The sequence below is a fragment of the Pyxicephalus adspersus genome, chromosome 3, assembly GCF_032062135.1.
Source record: "Pyxicephalus adspersus chromosome 3, UCB_Pads_2.0, whole genome shotgun sequence".
Lineage (NCBI taxonomy): Eukaryota > Metazoa > Chordata > Amphibia > Anura > Pyxicephalidae > Pyxicephalus > Pyxicephalus adspersus.
Window position 1 is genome coordinate 18,138,794 of NC_092860.1, and position 6,627 is coordinate 18,145,420.

General features: G+C 42.0%; 1 protein-coding gene across 2 annotated transcripts in view; it reads right to left on the reverse strand.

Annotated features, from left to right (window-relative positions):
• The window catches only part of RPRD1B (regulation of nuclear pre-mRNA domain containing 1B), a 47,278-nt gene that overhangs the window by 39,592 nt on the left and 1,059 nt on the right, over positions 1-6,627 (reverse strand). The window lies entirely within an intron of this gene.

Sequence of the window (6,627 nt, forward strand, 5' to 3'; positions counted from 1 at the left end):
GGTCTTCTTTTATCAAATCAGCAAATTTAACCACGGGGAACAAGAATCCCTGTGTCTGAGTATAAGGTTGCCTGGACAGGAACCTTACAAAGCACAGCTGATAAATTCTGTTATTCCAAATTATCAAAAACCTCACTGTGTGGCCAACGTATTTTACTTGGGGGAGAATTTTGGGAAACCGAAACGTCTTATCCGATAAATCAGTTCAACTCTGTCTAGCCACTTCTGTATACCAAATGTTTGTAAATCACAGAACTTAACCTCATTTTCAAAAATTTGCAGGCAGGCAGATATGATTTTGCAGAAAGGCCAGGCGATGTTGCTTCTGACACAAATTATTTTTAATTCCCCAATCACAAACTTTTTTTCAATACACTAATGTCCCTGTTCCGCTGTGGGCACCGCCATCATCTTCCTTTTTCACCTCTGTATTTCAATCTTTGCCATGTTGATTTGTTGGGCCAGGATGATGTAACTCCTGTGCAGGCTTTCAGCAGGGGAACCTGGGATGTGCCGGATAACCCAGCTACCTTCACTGAGCCATGCGTGTGCTGCTTAGATATTTTTGACATTTTAGGAGAACAATCAGGCAGGTAAGTATGGTATATTGCAGAAGCGTCACATCACTTGTATCTTTCTGCAGTAAAACCTGGCCTGATCGTAACTTTTGAAAGTGGAACTTTAGTTCTGCTTTAAAAAGAGACACACTAAGCTTTCTAATAGGACAATGGAGGAATTAGCAACACACTAATAATTGACCAGCTTTGCTTACTTTCTCCTCCTGTCCTCCTCCATGTGCACTGCAACAGACTACTGCACTGCTACATTCCCTGCCCCAGCACTGACAGAAAGGACAAAGACAGAGACTCATATGGAGACAGACTTGGGTACTTTTGATAGCTGTGTGTGAAAATGCCATTTATTTTTTTTTAAATTACAAATGAAATACTTTCTACAAATGTTAATTGTGCCAAAGCAAGGGTTCCTTGCACATATCCTTTTAGATTTACATCTGTCGTGTGGGATCCAAGGCACTGCAGCCTCTGACTGACCATGTCACAAGATTTAGTGGTATTACTATTGTTCTACTCTCTGATCTCCTTGCTGGAGGCTCTGACATGAGGAGGCAAAGCCCTGCCTCTACCAAGATGGCAGCCCCAACACAAAGACAGAACAAGACATGGCATGGTCAGGAATTGGTAGAATGATCAGCAGGGAGACCACAGTCAACATTGGTGTTTAGTTTTTTGGCCTCTGCTTGCCTTTAACTTGGACAAAATGTCCAATGTTCTGCTATATTTTCCATCATTTTTTTAATAAGTGACTTTTTACAACTAAACTTTTCATAAAATAAGGACCATTTCCTCAGTATAGGAAGGTTAAAGTTGTACTAAAGTTCCACTTTATAAATGGGAGATCATGGAGGGCTTTTCTACAGAAAGGAATAGACAGTAAGGTCTTACCTGCCTGATCGCCGTCCTCAGACAAAGTTTATTGAGCTGTGCAGCTCAGCATTGGTTGGCAGGATAGTGGGCATATGTCAGCTTGCCCCGTGCCTAGATTAAATAGACTCCGGCATGCCTGTGGCCCGGCCAGCCTAGATAGTTGAAGATCAGAATGTGGAAAACAAAGAAGGAAGAACGTGGTGGCGCCCATGATGGAACCGGGGCAGGAGCATATCAAGTGTGTTTAGTTCCGCTTTATTAGTAGAACACCAACTGAAATGTGTGCAACCTACGTGGCACAATGCCATGCTGAAATATCACTTTTCATCTCAGATAGCCATACACTTCTTCTAAATCTTGCTATTGGTGGAGGACAATGCCAGCTCTGATAAGGTTACACATTCATCCTGTAAATCTTATCATATAGAGGCTACTCAAAGAGCAATAAATGAGAATTAGGAGCATTTTCCTTTCAGGGAGAGGATTTCCTATAGCTGTAGGCTCATATGTCACAACACAATGGTTTCATGTGCTCTGTGAACAATACCGATCATTATGAGTATTTTAATACAGATAAAGTATTCCAGCCACGGGCAATATGACCTCTCCTGCTTTTCCAAACCTGCAAGTCAAGCTTGAGCAATCACACGCTGTCACAATATCAGATTGAACCTTCAAACCAGAGGATGCAGCCTACAGCTTATCTTTTGTTAACATATATCATAGATATAACGTTGCTGACCGGAGATCGAAGACAACTACGAGTATCAAAATATGCATTGTGTGGAAAGCAAGACGTGAGGACAATAATAAATAGGATGTAAATATCAGGGGGGAAGAAAATAAGTAAAGATTTATAGAAAAAAATAGATAAGATAGCAAAAAATTGTAATAGAGGGAACCAGTCACAAATATAAAGTGTCAACAGAGAGTTTATTCTGAGTGTACAGGTCCCATGTTTTTTTATTTACCTCCGGGGATGATTGGAAACCTTCCCATTTATAGCAGGGTTCTCCCCAGGCCCTTTTAGCTGGGTGCACCACCCGGCACTTTTCAGCACCCACCCGGCTGTTTTTGAGTGGTTACTAAAGAGTTTGGTCACAATACAGGGGCTGCCACCCACCTACAATTTCTTCCCACCCAGCTTAAAAAAATTTCTGGGTTGAGCACTGTATAGTAAATATAAATATTAAAAACCGTGGAAGCCAATGAAATATATTGCTGAGAAGTTTCCCATCTTGCATTATTTTTATCAAACTATATTTATATATCGTCAACATATTACGCAGCGCTGTACAGGGATAGCAGATGACAGATAAATACAATGATACAGGAGGAGGAGAGGACCCTGCCCAGGAGAGCTTACAATCTAAGACAGACTTTCTTGACCATTTTAACATAGGGGAACCCCTTGAAATAACTTTCAGATCTTCTTCTGTAGTGTGAAATCTAAGGCACTACAGCTCTCCAAGGACCCTCCTATAATTATTATATCCACAGCTCACTGTATATTAGTGTAGTAGTCAGTAGGAAGAATGCATCTTACATTGCTGGCCAGTGGGAAGAATGTCACCCTTACAGACAGATATCAATAATCTTTTGGCTATTAAAATGACCTGAGAGTCACAAATTGCTCCAGGAACCCCTAACAACCTTTGGCTTTATTGGGGTGCACAGTCTGTACAACGCACCCCAGTTTTAGCAGCTCCCGACATTGCAGATAAATATAATAATAGGTATGTACCCTTGCCTTGTGATGCCATCTTACAATGGCTTCCCTTTATGGATGTACACTAACAGGGTGACATTAAGGATTGCAGAAACACTGTATATCATATCACCGCTAACCCCCCACAATCTATTTACAGCCACTTCCTGACACCATACACATAAAGAGTAAATACCTAAGCAATCGTATCAACTTTCTGATGGTGACAATGGCAGAGGACAAAGTATTCCCAACACTCTGATGACTTATAAAAATATGTTTGGTTTGGTTGGATTATTGTTAAAGATGAAAATGGAAAATTGAGGTGGGGCGGCAGTAGTTGACAGTTTTTTTTCTGTATTATTTGTTTACTTCTGCAAACTGTCATATCTCATTGCACTGTTTACCATTGGTTGTTGTAACTAACTGCTGCTAATAAAGAGATTAAAAAAAAAAAAAAAAAAAAATAAGTTTCTAAACAAGACCTTCATGATAGGATTACTACACATTATTAGACCAACAACAACTACCCCCTCAAATACCTTATAGAAGTATAATGGATGCCGGCAGTATGCCTCTGCTTCCTCCCCCTTGCACCTGCCAGATATACCCAGCAGGTAAACCATAGCTGGAGGTTGCTGTGTAAATACAAAGAGTTCCTTTGGCTTTTTCTTACTCTTAGGACTTCCCGGGGGGGGGTTACAGATGTGACAGCTGAATACAATTTATTAGCAATCAGAGCAATGAACCAAAAGTGGCATTTCAGTGGCAGGTGGTCTTACAGGAGGGATCATTCAAACACCGGCCTCCTAACAGGAAACTTCCTACAAGACTTGGGTTGCACATAATTAGTTCTGCAGGTCTTCGGGAATAATAGATTACCCTACCAGGGGGTGGTCATTGAGAAAAAAGTGCCCGTTATTTTTATTTGAATCCAATGAAAGTTTCATTTTTCAGCCGCAATAATGAAAACATATGAGTACAGATATGGCTGACAGTTTAATGTACTCCCCTTCCTAGTTGTCCAGGGCTTGATACCACTATGGAAACACACCGAGCCTGATATAATAAAGCTCTCCAAGACTGGAGAAGATTGACAACCATGGGAAAACCTGGGCGATCCAGCAAACCTGGAATGGATCTGGTCCAAGAGTGATAACATTTAGCAACTAAGAGCAAATGATATTTAGGAAATACATTCCAGGATTGCTCTATCCTCTCCAGTCTTGGAGAATTAAATATTCAGGTCCAATGTAATTGCATTGGCGTGTTTATTGCATTATGGTGATCCAGTCATTTGAATGTGCTCTCAGATGCACCAAAAATCATGCATGTTGCAATTACAAATGTGGAAAGATATGGGCGCACCTTACATTAATGCATTGGCAAGCTGCATTCATTGTGTTAAAGGGGAACTAAAGTTCCACTTTTAAGTATTAATGATCAGGCAAGTCATTATTGCAGAAATGGACAAGGCGATGTCCCCCTGCAATAATCCATCTTACCTGCCTGATCGCACAGGAGGATGTGTCAAAGAGCAGATCTGAACGAGCTTTGGTTGTCAGGATACCCAGCAATGAATGAATGAACTCCCGTGTGCCTGTGCGGGTCCATTCCAGCCCGGCCAATCAAGGTGGCTGAAGACCATCTTCAGGAAGAGAAAAAAGAAGAAGATGGTGATGCCCTGCAAGGGAACTGGGACAGGTGAGTATTGCAGGTTTATAAAGCGTGCCATAATACAATGCACTGCAGTGTTCTCCCCAGCCCCTTTTAGCTGGGCGCACCACCCGGCACTTCTCAGTTACCACTTGCCTTTTTTTGGGTGGTTACGAAAGAGTTGGGCACAATACAGGGGCTGCCACCCACCTACAGCTTCTTTCCACCCAGCTTAAAAAAACTGCGCTTGAAAACTGCACTGGTAGGAAAGGGTCAAGTAATGTGATCTCCATTCTCCAAGGGCCAATTCTGCATCCCAATAATGTTACAATGTTTGCACTCCTAGGTTATCTACCCCTTCCCTCTACTAATGTATAGCCTATGATACCATTAACCGTCTAGCATACAGTCAGCCTGATTAAACTTTACAGCTGGTGAGCAAAGGACTCAAAAATAATGTTAAAGTGTAATCAAAGTACCGGTAATCAAACAATTGCACAAAATCTTTCTGCTGAAGAAATACCCTGTTACTTCCAGGTTTGGGGGAACTTGTGACCTATTCCAAGGCAGTGTTCTCCCCAGCGTCTTTTAGCTGGGCGCACCACTCGGCATTTTTCGGTGACCACCTGGCGGTTTCGAAGAATCGGGCAGCACAGTGGCTCAGTGGTTAGCACTGTGGCCTTTGCAGTGCTGGGTCCCAGGTTCAAATTTCGGCCAGGACACTATCTGCATGGAGCTTGCCAGTTCTCCCCGTGTTTGTGTGGATTTCCTCTGGGTACTCTGGTTTTCTCCCACATCCAAAAACATGCAGTTAGGTTAATTTGCTACCCCCCAAAATAGTCCTTAGACTGTAATATTGACATATGACTATGGTAGGGACATTACATTGTGAGCCCCTTTGAAGGACAGATAGTGACATGACTATGGACTTTGTACAGCGCTGCGTAATATGATGGTGCTATATAAATACTGTGTAATAATATTAATAATAATAATAATAATAATGCAGGGTCCACTACTGGCTTACAATTTCTTCCTACCTGGGTAAAAAAAAAAAAATTCTGAGGTCAACACTGCAAGGGTGCATCAATGGAGGTTAATGTGAGCTGTAATGAATGGATAAGACTGCTATACTAATGTGCAATTATTGTGGCTGCAAACAATCTTTCCTGATCTTTCACAGCAACAATTCAACAAAAGAGTGTTGTAAACACGGCGCTTGTTGTATTCTATGAGAGATCAGCACCCCGCTGTGCTCTTCTCCATTGATTTGTATAGCGTTCATCCTCCATCAGGACATAGAAGGGCCGCTGTGCACGTCAGATTCCTGCACAGGATCAGCCTGACCACTTGTCAGAATCATCTCACAGCCTGAAAATCCTTCAAAACTGAGAGTAAAAATATTACCAAAATACGAATCTTCATGCGGATACACAGTAACAATAAGGTTACGTACACACATCCGATTATTGGCTGTCAATCTGACGTGTACAGCGGCCGTTCTACGTGGGTCATGGATTCGCCCTGGTGAACAATTGTAATGCAAGTGAAGAGGAGAGAGCACAACGGGGTGCTGCTCTGTCCTTCTCCCCTCTCCATGGAGCAGAGCGGTGCTATATGTACAGAGCTCGCTCATGTAACTTTCAGTTTTTGGTCATGGGAAAGGATCATGAAAGTTCCTTTCCAAAGATAAATACACAACGGAGAAGAAAAATCTTTGTGCATGGAATTGGGCACAGGTCTGGGTTCAGAACCAAATATATTACACCAATGATCATGTTTTTTTTTTTTTTTTTTTTTTTTGGGGGGGGGGGGGGG